Below are 15939 nucleotides of genomic sequence, written 5' to 3' on the forward strand. Positions count from 1 at the left end.
CAAATTGAAAGGAAATATCTGTTCTCAGATTCCACAGAAATAAGGCTGGCAAAGAGATCCACGAAATACAGATGTAACTCTGTGAGATGAATTAACAGAACACTAAGCAGTTTCTCAGGAAGCTTCTTTCCAGATTTCATGGGAGGATATTTCCTTTTTCACCATAGCCCTCTACGGGCTTCCAAATATCACTTTGCCAATTCCACAAGAACTGTCTTAGCGAAAGGCTTCTTGAGGGGAAAGCTGTAACTCTGTGAGATGATTTCACAGAACACAAAGAAGTTTCTCAGAAAGCTTCTTTCTCTTTGTTATCGGAGGATGTTTCCTTTGGAACCTAAGTCTTGAAAGGGATCCGAAATATCAGTTCTGAGATTCCACAGAAATAAGGCTAGCACAGGGATCCACGAAATATTGATGTAACACTGGGAGATGAATTAACAGAACACTAAGCAGTTTCTCAGAAAACTTCTTTCCAGATTTCTTCGGAGGATATTTCCTTTTTCACCATAGCCCTCTATGGGCTTCCAAATATCACTTTGCCAATTCCACATGAATTGTCTTAGCTAAAGGCTTCTTGAGGGGAAAGCTGTAACTCTGTGACATGATTTCACAGAACACAAGGAAGCTTCTCAGAAAGCTTCTTTCTCTTTGTTATCGGAGGATATTTCCTTTGGCCCTATAGTCTTCAAACGGATCCGAAATATCTGTTGTCAGATTCCACAGAAATAAGGCTAGCAAAGAGATCCACGAAATACAGATGTAACTCTGTGAGACGAATTAACAGAACACTAAGCAGTTTCTCAGAAAGCTTCTTTCCAGATTTCATCGGAGGATATTTCCTTTTTCACCATAGTCCTCTATGGGCTTCCAAATATCACTTTGCAATTCCACAAGAACTGTCTTAGCGAAAGGCCTCTTGAGGGGAAAGCTGTAACTCTGTGAGATGATTTCACAGAGCACAAAGAAGTTTCTCAGAAAGCTTCTTCCTCTTTGTTATCAGAGGATATTTCCTTTAGCCCTATAGTCTTCAAAGGGATCCGAAATATCTGTTCTGAGATTCCACAGAAATAGGCGAGCAAAGAGATCCACGAAATACAGATGTAACTCTGTGAGATCAATTAACAGAACACTAAGCAGTTTCTCAGAAAGCTTCATCCAGATTTCATCGGAGGATATTTCCTTTTTCACCATAGCCCTCTATGGGCTTACAAATATCACTTTGCCAATTCCACAAGAACTGTCTTAGCGAAAGGCTTCTTGAGGGGAAAGCTGTAACTCTGTGAGATGATTTCACAGAACACAAAGAAGTTTCTCAGAAAGCTTCTTTCTCTTTGTTATCGGAGGATATTTCTTTTGGCCCTATAGTCATCAAAGGGATCCGAAATATCTGTTGTCAGATCCAACAGAAATAAGGCTAACAAAGAGATCCACGAAATACAGATGTAACTGTGTGAGATGAATTAACAGAACACTAAGCAGTTTTTCAGAAAGCTTCTTTCCAGATTTCATCGGAGGATATTTCCTTTTTCACATTAGCCCTCTATGGGCTTCCAAATATCACTTTGCCAATTCCACAAGAACTGTCTTAGCGAAAGGCTTCTTGAGGGGAAAGCTGTAACTCTGTGAGATGATTTCACAGAACACAAAAAGTTTCTCAGAAAGCTTCTTTCTCTTTGTTATCGGAGGATATTTCATTTGGCTCTATAGTCTTCAAAGGGATCCGAAATATCTGTTGTCAGATTGCACAGAAATAAGGCTAGCAAAGAGATCCACGAAATACAGATGTAACTCTGGGAGATGAATTAACAGAACACTAAGCAGTTTCTCAGAAAGCTTCTTTCCAGATTTCATCGGAGGATATTTCCTTTTTCAACCATAGCCCTCTATGGGCTTCCAAATATCACTTTGCCAATTCCACAAGAACTGTCTTAGCGAAAGGCTTCTTGAGGGGAAAGCTGTAACTCTGTGAGATGATTTAACAGAACACAAAGAAGTTTCTCAGAAAGCTTCTTTCTCTTTGTTATCGGAGGATATTTCCTTTGGCCCAAGAGTCTTCAAAGGGATCCGAAATATCTGTTCTGAGATTCCACAGAAATAAGGCTAGCAAAGAGTTCCACGAAATACAGATGTAACTCTGTGATATGAATTAACAGAACACTAAGCAGTTTCTCAGAAAGCTTCTTTCCAGATTTCCTCAGAGGATATTTCCTTTTTCACCGTAGCCCTCTATGAGCTTCCAACTATCACTTTGCCAATTCCACAAGAACTGTCTTAGCGACAGGCTTCTTGAGGGGAAAGCTGTAACTCTGTGAGATGATTTCAAATAACACAAAGAAGTTTCTCAGAAAGCTTCTTTCTCTTTGTTATCGGAGGATATTTCCTTTGGCCCTATGGTCTTCAAGTTGAAAGGAAATATCTGTTCTCAGATTCCACAGAAGTAAGGCTGGCAAAGAGATCCACGAAATACAGATGTAACTCTGTGAGATGAATTAACAGAACACTAAGCTGTTTCTCAGAAAGCTTCTTTCCAGATTTCATCGGAGGATATTTCCTTTTTCACCATAGCCCTCTATGGGCTTCCAAATATCACTTTGCCAATTCCACAAGAACTGTCTTAGCGAAAGGCTTCTTGAGGGGAAAGCTGTAACTCTGTGAGATGATTTCACAGAACACAAAGAAGTTTCTCAGAAAGTTTCTTTCTCTTTGTTATCGGAGGATATTTCCTTTGGGCCTATAATCTTCAAAGGGAAAGGAAATATCTGTTCTCAGATTCCAAAGAAATAAGGCTAGCAAAGAGATCCACGAAATACAGATGTAACTCTGTGAGATGAATTAACAGAACACTAAGCCGTTTCTCAGAAAGCTTCTTTCCAGATTTCATCGGAGGATATTTCCTTTTTCACCATAGCAATCTATGGGCTTCCAATTATCACTTTGCCAATTCCACAAGAACTGTCTTAGCGAAAGGCTTCTTGAGGGGAAAGCTGTAACTCTGTGAGATGATTTCACAGAACACAAAGAAGTTTCTCAGAAAGCTTCTTTCTCTTTGATATCGGAAGATATTGCCTGTGGCCCTAGAGTCTTCAAAGGGAAAGGAAATATCTTTTGTCAGATTCCACAGAAATAAGGCTAGCAAAGAGATCCACGAAAAACATATGTAACACTGTGAGATGAATTAACAGAACACTAATCAGTTTTTCAGAAAACTTCTTTCCAGATTTCAACGGAGGATATTTCCTTTTCCACCATAGCCCTCTATGGGCTTCCAAATATCACTTTGCCATTTCCACAAGAACTGTCTTAGAGAAAGGCTTCTTGAGGGGAAAGCTGTAACTCTGTGAGATGATTTCACAGAACACAAAGATGTTCCTCAGAAAGCTTCTTTCTCTTTGTTATCGGAGGATATTTCCTTTGGCGCTATACTCTTCAAAGGGTAAGGAAATATGTGTTCTCAGATTCCACAGAAATAAGGCTACCAAAGAGATCCACGAAATACAGATGTAACTCTGTGAGATGAATTAACAGAACACTGAGCAGTTTCTCAGAAAGCTTCTTTCCAGATTTCATCGGAGGATATTTCCTTTTTCACCATTGCCTTCTATGGGCTTCGAAATATCCCTTTGCCAATTCCACAAGAACTGTCTTAGCTAAAGGCTTCTTGAGGGGAAAGCTGTAACTCTGTGAGATGATTTCACAGAACACAAAGAAGATTCTCAGAAAGTTTCTTTCCCTTTGTTATCGGAGGATATTTCCTTTGGGCCTATAACCTTCAAATGGAAAGGAAATATCTGTTCTCAGATTCCACAGAAATAAGGCTAGCAAAGAGATCCACGAAATACATATGTAACACTGTGAGATGAATTAACAGAACACTAAGCAATTAATCAAAAAGCTTCCTTCCAGAATTCATCGGAGGATACTTCCTTTTTCACCATAGCCCTCTATGGGCTTCCAAATATCACTTTACCAATTCCACAAGAACTGTCTTAGCGAAAGGCTTCTTGAGGGGAAAGCTGTAACTCTGTGAGATGATTTAACAGAACACAAAGAAGTTTCTCAGAAAGCTTCTTTCTCTTTGTTATCGGAGGATATTTCCTTTGGCCCTACAGTCTTCAAAGGGATCCGAAATATCTGTTGTCAGATTCCACAGAAATAATTCTAGCAAAGAGATCCACGAAATACACATGTAACTCTGTGAGATGAATTAACAGAACACTAAGCAGTTTCTCAGAAAGCTTCTTTCCAGATTTCATCGGAGGCTATTTCCTTTTTCACCATAGTCCTCTATGGGCTTCCAAATATCACTTTGCAATTCCACAAGAACTGTCTTAGCGAAAGGCCTCTTGAGGGGAAAGCTGTAACTCTGTGAGATGATTTCACAGAGCACAAAGAAGTTTCTCAGAAAGCTTCTTCCTCTTTGTTATCAGAGAATATTTCCTTTAGCCCTATAGTCTTCAAAGGGATCCGAAATATCTGTTCTGAGATTCCACAGAAATAGGCTAGCAAAGAGATCCACGAAATACAGATGTAACTCTGTGAGATCAATTAACAGAACACTAAGCAGTTTCTCAGAAAGCTTCATCCAGATTTCATCGGAGGATATTTCCTTTTTCACCATAGCCCTCTATGGGCTTACAAATATCACTTTGCCAATTCCCCAAGAAATGTCTTAGCGAAAGGCTTCTTGAGGGGAAAGCTGTAACTCTGTGAGATGATTTCACAGAACACAAAGAAGTTTCTCAGAAAGCTTCTTTCTCTTTGTTATCGGAGGATATTTCCTTTGGCCCTATAGTCATCAAAGGGATCCGAAATATCTGTTGTCAGATCCAACAGAAATAAGGCTAGCAAAGAGATCCACGAAATACAGATGTAACTCTGTGAGATGAATTAACAGAACACTAAGCAGTTTTTCAGAAAGCTTCTTTCCAGATTTCATCGGAGGATATTTCCTTTTTCACATTAGCCCTCTATGGGCTTCCAAATATCACTTTGCCAATTCCACAAGAACTGTCTTAGCGAAAGGCTTCTTGAGGGGAAAGCTGTAACTCTGTGAGATGATTTCACAGAACACAAAGAAGTTTCTCAGAAAGCTTCTTTCTCTTTGTTATCGGAGGATATTTCATTTGGCCCTATAGTCTTCAAAGGGATCCGAAATATCTGTTGTCAGATTGCACAGAAATAAGGCTAGCAAAGAGATCCACGAAATACAGATGTAACTCTGGGAGATGAATTAACAGAACACTAAGCAGTTTCTCAGAAAGCTTCTTTCCAGATTTCATCGGAGGATATTTCCTTTTTCAACCATAGCCCTCTATGGGCTTCCAAATATCACTTTGCCAATTCCACAAGAACTGTCTTAGCGAAAGGCTTCTTGAGGGGAAAGCTGTAACTCTGTGAGATGATTTAACAGAACACAAAGAAGTTTCTCAGAAAGCTTCTTTCTCTTTGTTATCGGAGGATATTTCCTTTGGCCCAAGAGTCTTCAAAGGGATCCGAAATATCTGTTCTGAGATTCCACAGAAATAAGGCTAGCAAAGAGTTCCACGAAATACAGATGTAACTCTGTGATATGAATTAACAGAACACTAAGCAGTTTCTCAGAAAGCTTCTTTCCAGATTTCCTCAGAGGATATTTCCTTTTTCACCGTAGCCCTCTATGAGCTTCCAACTATCACTTTGCCAATTCCACAAGAACTGTCTTAGCGACAGGCTTCTTGAGGGGAAAACTGTAACTCTGTGAGATGATTTCAAAGAACACAAAGAAGTTTCTCAGAAAGCTTCTTTCTCTTTGTTATCGGAGGATATTTCCTTTGGCCCTATGGTCTTCAAGTTGAAAGGAAATATCTGTTCTCAGATTCCACAGAAGTAAGGCTGGCAAAGAGATCCACGAAATACAGATGTAACTCTGTGAGATGAATTAACAGAACACTAAGCTGTTTCTCAGAAAGCTTCTTTCCAGATTTCATCGGAGGATATTTCCTTTTTCAACATAGCCCTCTATGGGCTTCCAAATATCACTTTGCCAATTCCACAAGAACTGTCTTAGCGAAAGGCTTCTTGAGGGGAAAGCTGTAACTCTGTGAGATGATTTCACAGAACACAAAGAAGTTTCTCAGAAAGTTTCTTTCTCTTTGTTATCGGAGGATATTTCCTTTGGGCCTATAATCTTCAAAGGGAAAGGAAATATCTGTTCTCAGATTCCACAGAAATAAGGCTAGCAAAGAGATCCACGAAATACAGATGTAACTCTGTGAGATGAATTAACAGAACACTAAGCAGTTTCTCAGAAAGCTTCTTTCCAGATTTCATCGGAGGATATTTCCTTTTTCACCATAGCCCTCTATGGGCTTCCAATTATCACTTTGCCAATTCCACAAGAACTGTCTTAGCGAAAGGCTTCTTGAGGGGAAAGCTGTAACTCTGTGAGATGATTTCACAGAACACAAAGAAGTTTCTCAGAAAGCTTCTTTCTCTTTGTTATCGGAGGATATTGCCTGTGGCCCTAGAGTCTTCAAAGGGAAAGGAAATATCTGTTGTCAGATTCCACAGAAATAAGGCTAGCAAAGAGATCCACGAAAAACATATGTAACACTGTGAGATGAATTAACAGAACACTAATCAGTTTTTCAGAAAACTTCTTTCCAGATTTCAACGGAGGATATTTCCTTTTCCACCATAGCCCTCTATGGGCTTCCAAATATCACTTTGCCATTTCCACAAGAACTGTCTTAGAGAAAGGCTTCTTGAGGGGAAAGCTGTAACTCTGTGAGATGATTTCACAGAACACAAAGATGTTCCTCAGAAAGCTTCTTTCTCTTTGTTATCGGAGGATATTACCTTTGGCGCTATACTCTTCAAAGGGAAAGGAAATATGTGTTCTCAGATTCCACAGAAATAAGGCTACCAAAGAGATCCACGAAATACAGATGTAACTCTGTGAGATGAATTAACAGAACACTGAGCAGTTTCTCAGAAAGCTTCTTTCCAGATTTCATCGGAGGATATTTCCTTTTTCACCATTGCCTTCTATGGGCTTCCAAATATCCCTTTGCCAATTCCACAAGAACTGTCTTAGCTAAAGGCTTCTTGAGGGGAAAGCTGGAACTCTGTGAGATGATTTCACAGAACACAAAGAAGTTTCTCAGAAAGTTTCTTTCCCTTTGTTATCGGAGGATATTTCCTTTGGGCCTATAACCTTCAAAGGGAAAGGAAATATCTGTTCTCAGATTCCACAGAAATAAGGCTAGCAAAGAGATCCACGAAATACAGATGTAACACTGTGAGATGAATTAACAGAACACTAAGCAATTAATCAAAAAGCTTCCTTCCAGAATTCATCGGAGGATATTTCCTTTTTCACCATAGCCCTCTATGGGCTTCCAAATATCACTTTACCAATTCCACAAGAACTGTCTTAGCGAAAGGTTTCTTGAGGGGAAAGCTGTAACTCTGTGAGATGATTTAACAGAACACAAAGAAGTTTCTCAGAAAGCTTCTTTCTCTTTGTTATCGGAGGATATCTCCTTTGGCCCTACAGTCTTCAAAGGGAAAGGAAATATCTGTTGTCAGATTCCACAGAACTAATTCTAGCAAAGAGATCCACGAAATACACATGTAACTCTGTGAGATGAATTAACAGAACACTAAGCAGTTTCTCAGAAAGCTTCTTTCCAGATTTCATCGGGGGATATTTCCTTTTTCACCATAGTCCTCTATGGGCTTCCAAATATCACTTTGCAATTCCACAAGAACTGTCTTAGCGAAAGGCCTCTTGAGGGGAAAGCTGTAACTCTGTGAGATGATTTCACAGAGCACAAAGAAGTTTCTCAGAAAGCTTCTTCCTCTTTGTTATCAGAGGATATTTCCTTTAGCCCTATCGTCTTCAAAGGGATCCGAAATATCTGTTCTGAGATTCCACAGAAATAGGCTAGCAAAGAGATCCACGAAATACAGATGTAACTCTGTGAGATCAATTAACAGAACACTAAGCAGTTTCTCAGAAAGCTTCATCCAGATTTCATCGGAGGATATTTCCTTTTTCACCATAGCCCTCTATGGGCTTAGAAATATCACTTTGCCAATTCCCCAAGAACTATCTTAGCGAAAGGCTTCTTGAGGGGAAAGCTGTAACTCTGTGAGATGATTTCACAGAACACAAAGAAGTTTCTCAGAAAGCTTCTTTCTCTTTGTTATCGGAGGATATTTCCTTTGGCCCTATAGTCATCAAAGGGATCCGAAATATCTGTTGTCAGATCCAACAGAAATAAGGCTAGCAAAGAGATCCACGAAATACAGATGTAACTCTGTGAGATGAATTAACAGAACACTAAGCAGTTTTTCAGAAAGCTTCTTTCCAGATTTCATCGGAGGATATTTCCTTTTTCACATTAGCCCTCTATGGGCTTCCAAATATCACTTTGCCAATTCCACAAGAACTGTCTTAGCGAAAGGCTTCTTGAGGGGAAAGCTGTAACTCTGTGAGATGATTTCACAGAACACAAAGAAGTTTCTCAGAAAGCTTCTTTCTCTTTGTTATCGGAGGATATTTCATTTGGCCCTATAGTCTTCAAAGGGATCCGAAATATCTGTTGTCAGATTGCACAGAAATAAGGCTAGCAAAGAGATCCACGAAATACAGATGTAACTCTGGGAGATGAATTAACAGAACACTAAGCAGTTTCTCAGAAAGCTTCTTTCCAGATTTCATCGGAGGATATTTCCTTTTTCAACCGTAGCCCTCTATGGGCTTCCAAATATCACTTTGCCAATTCCACAAGAACTGTCTTAGCGAAAGGCTTCTTGAGGGGAAAGCTGTAACTCTGTGAGATGATTTAACAGAACACAAAGAAGTTTCTCAGAAAGCTTCTTTCTCTTTGTTATCGGAGGATATTTCCTTTGGCCCAAGAGTCTTCAAAGGGATCCGAAATATCTGTTCTGAGATTCCACAGAAATAAGGCTAGCAAAGAGTTCCACGAAATACAGATGTAACTCTGTGATATGAATTAACAGAACACTAAGCAGTTTCTCAGAAAGCTTCTTTCCAGATTTCCTCAGAGGATATTTCCTTTTTCACCGTAGCCCTCTATGAGCTTCCAACTATCACTTTGCCAATTCCACAAGAACTGTCTTAGCGACAGACTTCTTGAGGGGAAAGCTGTAACTCTGTGAGATGATTTCACAGAACACAAAGAAGTTTCTCAGAAAGCTTCTTTCTCTTTGTTATCGGAGGATATTTCCTTTGGCCCTATGGTCTTCAAGTTGAAAGGAAATATCTGTTCTCAGATTCCACAGAAGTAAGGCTGGCAAAGAGATCCACGAAATACAGATGTAACTCTGTGAGATGAATTAACAGAACACTAAGCTGTTTCTCAGAAAGCTTCTTTCCAGATTTCATCGGAGGATATTTCCTTTTTCAACATAGCCCTCTATGGGCTTCCAAATATCACTTTGCCAATTCCACAAGAACTGTCTTAGCGAAAGCCTTCTTGAGGGGAAAGCTGTAACTCTGTGAGATGATTTCACAGAACACAAAGATGTTCCTCAGAAAGCTTCTTTCCCTTTATTATCGGAGGATATTTCCTTTGGGCCTATAACCTTCAAAGGGAAAGGAAATATCTGTTCTCAGATTCCACAGAAATAAGGCTAGCAAAGAGATCCACGAAATACAGATGTAACACTGTGAGATGAATTAACAGAGCACTAAGCAATTAATCAAAAAGCTTCCTTCCAGAATTCATCGGAGGATATTTCCTTTTTCACCATAGCCCTCTAGGGGCTTCCAAATATCACTTTGCCAATTCCACAAGAACTGTCTTAGCGAAAGGCTTCTTGAGGGGAAAGCTGTAACTCTGTCAGATGATTTCACAGAACACAAAGCAGTTTCTCAGAAAGCTTCTTTCTCTTTGTTATCGGAGGATATTGTCTTTGGCCCTAGAGTCTTCAAAGGGAAAGGAAATATCTGTTGTCAGATTCCACAGAAATAAGGCTAGCAAAGAGATCCACGAAACACATATGTAACACTGTGAGATGAATTAACAGAACACTAAGCAGTTTTTCAGAAAACTTCTTTCCAGATTTCAAAGGAGGATATTTCCTTTTCCACCATAGCCCTCTATGGGCTTCCAAATATCACTTTGCCAATTCCACAAGAACTGTCTTAGCGAAAGGCTTCTTGAGGGGAAAGCTGTAACTCTGTGAGATGATTTCACAGAACACAAAGAAGTTTCTCAGAAAGCTTCTTTCTCTTTGTTATCGGAGGATATTTCCTTTGGCCCTATAGTCTTCAAAGGGTTCTGAAATATCTGTTGTCAGATTCCACAGAAATTAGGCTAGCAAAGAGATCCATGAAATACAGATGATACACTGTGAGATGAATTAACAGAACACTCAGCAGTTTCTCAGAAAGCTTCTTTCCAGATTTCATCAGAGGATATTTCCTTTTTCAACATAGCCCTCTATGGGCTTCCAAATATCACATTGCCAATTCCAGAAGAACTTTTTTCGCGAAAGGCTTCTTAAGGGGAAAGCTGTAACTCTGTGAGATGATTTCACAGAAGACAAAAAAGTTTCTCAGAAAGCTTCTTTCCCTTTATTATCGGAGGATAATTCCTTTGGCCCTATAGTCTTCAAATTGAAAGGAAATATCTGTTCTCAGATTCCACAGAAATAAGGGTGGCAAAGAGATCCACGAAATACAGATGTAACTCTGTGAGATGAATTAACAGAACACTAAGCAGTTTCTCACTAAGCTTCTTTCCAGATTTCATGGGAGGATATTTCCTTTTTCACCATAGCCCTCTACGGGCTTCCAAATATCACTTTGCCAATTCCACAAGAACTGTCTTAGCGAAAGGCTTCTTGAGGGGAAAGCTGTAACTCTGTGAGATGATTTCACAGAACACAAAGAAGTTTCTCAGAAAGCTTCTTTCTCTTTGTTATCGGAGGGTGTTTCCTTTGGAACTAAAGTCTTGAAAGGGATCCGAAATATCAGTTCTGAGATTCCACAGAAATAAGGCTAGCACAGGGATCCACGAAATATTGATGTAACTCTGGGAGATGAATTAACAGAACACTAAGCAGTTTCTCAGAAAACTTCTTTCCAGATTTCTTCGGAGGATATTTCCTTTTTCACCATAGCCCTCTATGGGCTTCCAAATATCACTTTGCCAATTCCACATGAATTGTCTTAGCTAAAGGCTTCTTGAGGGGAAAGCTGTAACTCTGTGACATGATTTCACAGAACACAAGGAAGCTTCTCAGAAAGCTTCTTTCTCTTTGTTATCGGAGGATATTTCCTTTGGCCCTATAGTCTTCAAACGGATCCGAAATATCTGTTGTCAGATTCCACAGAAATAAGGCTAGCAAAGAGATCCACGAAATACAGATGTAACACTGTGAGATGAATTAACAGAACACTAAGCAGTTTCTCAGAAAGCTTCTTTCCAGATTTCATCGGAGGATATTTCCTTTTTCACCATAGTCCTCTATGGGCTTCCAAATATCACTTTGCAATTCCACAAGAACTGTCTTAGCGAAAGGCCTCTTGAGGGGAAAGCTGTAACTCTGTGAGATGATTTCACAGAACACAAAGAAGTTTCTCAGAAAGCTTCTTTCTCTTTGTTATCGGAGGATATTTCCTTTGGCCCTATAGTCATCAAAGGGATCCGAAATATCTGTTGTCAGATCCAACAGAAATAAGGCTAGCAAAGAGATCCACGAAATACAGATGTAACTCTGTGAGATGAATTAACAGAACACTAAGCAGTTTTTCAGAAAGCTTCTTTCCAGATTTCATCGGAGGATATTTCCTTTTTCACATTAGCCCTCTATGGGCTTCCAAATATCACTTTGCCAATTCCACAAGAACTGTCTTAGCGAAAGGCTTCTTGAGGGGAAAGCTGTAACTCTGTGAGATGATTTCACAGAACACAAAGAAGTTTCTCAGAAAGCTTCTTTCTCTTTGTTATCGGAGGATATTTCATTTGGCCCTATAGTCTTCAAAGGGATCCGAAATATCTGTTGTCAGATTGCACAGAAATAAGGCTAGCAAAGAGATCCACGAAATACAGATGTAACTCTGGGAGATGAATTAACAGAACACTAAGCAGTTTCTCAGAAAGCTTCTTTCCAGATTTCATCGGAGGATATTTCCTTTTTCAACCATAGCCCTCTATGGGCTTCCAAATATCACTTTGCCAATTCCACAAGAACTGTCTTAGCGAAAGGCTTCTTGAGGGGAAAGCTGTAACTCTGTGAGATGATTTAACAGAACACAAAGAAGTTTCTCAGAAAGCTTCTTTCTCTTTGTTATCGGAGGATATTTCCTTTGGCCCAAGAGTCTTCAAAGGGATTCGAAATATCTGTTCTGAGATTCCACAGAAATAAGGCTAGCAAAGAGTTCCACGAAATACAGATGTAACTCTGTGATATGAATTAACAGAACACTAAGCAGTTTCTCAGAAAGCTTCTTTCCAGATTTCCTCAGAGGATATTTCCTTTTTCACCGTAGCCCTCTATGAGCTTCCAACTATCACTTTGCGAATTCCATAAGAACTGTCTTAGCGACAGGCTTCTTGAGGGGAAAGCTGTAACTCTGTGAGATGATTTCACAGAACACAAAGAAGTTTCTCAGAAAGCTTCTTTCTCTGTGTTATCGGAGGATATTTCCTTTGGCCCTAAGGTCTTCAAGTTGAAAGGAAATATCTGTTCTCAGATTCCACAGAAGTAAGGCTGGCAAAGAGATCCACGAAATACAGATGTAACTCTGTGAGATGAATTAACAGAACACTAAGCTGTTTCTCAGAAAGCTTCTTTCCAGATTTCATCGGAGGATATTTCCTTTTTCACCATAGCCCTCTATGGGCTTCCATATATCACTTTGCCAATTCCACAAGAACTGTCTTAGCGAAAGGCTTCTTGAGGGGAAATCTGTAACTCTGTGAGATGATTTCACAGAACACAAAGAAGTTTCTCAGAAAGTTTCTTTCTCTCTGTTATCGGAGGATATTTCCTTTGGGCCTATAATCTTCAAAGGAAAAGGAAATATCTGTTCTCAGATTCCACAGAAATAAGGCTAGCAAAGAGATCCACGAAATACAGATGTAACACTGTGAGATGAATTAACAGAACACTAAGCAGTTTCTCAGAAAGCTTCTTTCCAGATTTCATCGGAGGATATTTCCTTTTTCACCATAGCCCTCTATGGGCTTCCAAATATCAGTTTGCCAATTCCACAAGAACTGTCTTAGCGAAAGGCTTCTTGAGGGGAAAGCTGTAACTCTGTGAGATGATTTCACAGAACACAAAGAAGTTTCTCAGAAAGCTTCTTTCTCTTTGTTATCAGAGGATATTGCCTGTGGCCCTAGAGTCTTCAAAGGGAAAGGAAATATCTGTTGTCAGATTCCACAGAAATAAGGCTAGCAAAGAGATCCACGAAACACATATGTAACACTGTGAGATGAATTAACAGAACACTAATCAGTTTTTCAGAAAACTTCTTTCCAGATTTCAACGTAGGATATTTCCTTTTCCACCATAGCCCTCTATGGGCTTCCAAATATCACTTTGCCATTTCCACAAGAACTGTCTTAGAGAAAGGCTTCTTGAGGGGAAAGCTGTAACTCTGTGAGATGATTTCACAGAACACAAAGATGTTCCTCAGAAAGCTTCTTTCTCTTTGTTATCGGAGGATATTACCTTTGGCGCTATACTCTTCAAAGGGAAAGGAAATATGTGTTCTCAGATTCCACAGAAATAAGGCTACCAAAGAGATCCACGAAATACAGGTGTAACTCTGTGAGATGAATTAACAGAACACTGAGCAGTTTCTCAGAAAGCTTCTTTCCAGATTTCATCGGAGGATATTTCCTTTTTCACCATTGCCTTCTAAGGGCTTCCAAATATCCCTTTGCCAATTCCACAAGAACTGTCTTAGCTAAAGGCTTCTTGAGGGGAAAGCTGTAACTCTGTGAGATGATTTCACAGAACACAAAGAAGTTTCTCAGAAAGTTTCTTTCCCTTTGTTATCGGAGGATATTTCCTTTGGGCCTATAACCTTCAAAGGGAAAGGAAATATCTGTTCTCAGATTCCACAGAAATAAGGCTAGCAAAGAGATCCACGAAATAAAGATGTAACCCTGTGAGATGAATTAACAGAACACTAAGCAATTAATCAAAAACTTCCTTCCAGAATTCATCGGAGGATATTTCCTTTTTCACCATAGCCCTCTATGGGCTTCCAAATATCACTTTGCCAATTCCACAAGAACTGTCTTAGCGAAAGGCTTCTTGAGGGGAAAGCTGTAACTTTGTGAGATGATTACACAGAACACAAAGCAGTTTCTCAGAAAGCTTCTTTCTCTTTGTTATCGGAGGATATTGTCTTTGGCCCTAGAGTCTTCAAAGGGAAAGGAAATATCTGTTCTCAGATTCCACAGAAATAAGGCTAGCAAAGAGATCCACGAAACACATATGTAACACTGTGAGATGAATTAACAGAACACTAAGCAGTTTTTCAGAAAACTTCTTTCCAGATTTCAACGGAGGATATTTCTTTTTCCACCATAGCCCTCTATGGGCTTCCAAATATCACTTTGCCAATTCCACAAGAACTGTCTTAGCGAAAGGCTTCTTGAGGGGAAAGCTGTAACTCTGTGAGATGATTTCACAGAACACAAAGAAGTTTCTTAGAAAGCTTCTTTCTCTTTGTTATCAGAGGATATTTCCTTTGGCCCTATAGTCTTCAAAGGGTTCTGAAATATCTGTTGTCAGATTCCACAGAAATTAGGCTAGCAAAGAGATCCATGAAATACAGATGATACTCTGTGAGATGAATTAACAGAACACTCAGCAGTTTCTCAGAAAGCTTCTTTCCAGATTTCATCGGAGGATATTTCCTTTTTCAACATAGCCCTCTATGAGCTTCCAAATATCACATTGCCAATTCCACAAGAACTGTTTTCGCGAAAGGCTTCTTGAGGGGAAAGCTGTAACTCTGTGAGATTATTTCACAGAACACAAAGAAGTTTCTCAGAAAGCTTCTTTCTCTTTGTTATCGGAGTATGTTTCCTTTGGCCCTAAAATCTTCAAAGGGATCCGAAATATCTGTTCTGAGATTCCACAGAAATAAGGCTAGCAAAGGGATCCACGAAATACTGATGTAACTCTGGGAGATGAATTAAGAGAACACTAAGCAGTTTCTCAGAAAACTTCTTTCCAGATTTCATCGGAGGATATTTCCTTTTTCACCATAGCCCTTTATGGGCGTCCAAATATCACTTTGCCAATTCCACAAGAACTGTCTTAGCGAAAGGCTTCTTGCGTGGAAAGCTGTAACTCTGTGACATGATTTCACAGAACACAAAGAAGCTTCTCAGAAAACTTCTTTCTCTTTCTTATCAGAGGATATTTCCTTTGGCCCTATAGTCTTCAAAGGGATCCGAAATATCTGTTGTCAGATTCCACAGAAATAAGGCTAGCAAAGAGATCCACGAAATACAGATGTAACTCTGTGAGATGAGTTAACAGAACACTAAGCAGGTTCTCAGAAAGCTTCTTTCCATATTTCATCGAGGGATATTTCCTTTTTCACCATAGCCCTCTATGGGCTTCCAAATATCACTTTGCCAATTCCACAAGAACTGTCTTAGCGAAAGGCTTCTTAAGGGGAAAGCTGTAACTCTGTGAGATGATTTCACAGAAGACAAAAAAGTTTCTCAGAAAGCTTCTTTCTCTTTGTTATCGGAGGATACTTCCTTTGGCCCTATAGTCTTCAAATTGAAAGGAAATATCTGTTCTCAGATTCCACAGAAATAAGGCTGGCAAATAGATCCACGAAATACAGATGTAACTCTGTGAGATGAATTAACAGAACACTAAGCAGTTTCTCAGGAAGCTTCTTTCCAGATTTCATGGGAGGATATTTCCTTTTCCACCATAGCC

This window comes from Macaca fascicularis, chromosome 16, assembly GCF_037993035.2.
Source record: "Macaca fascicularis isolate 582-1 chromosome 16, T2T-MFA8v1.1".
In the NCBI taxonomy this organism is placed as follows: domain Eukaryota; kingdom Metazoa; phylum Chordata; class Mammalia; order Primates; family Cercopithecidae; genus Macaca; species Macaca fascicularis.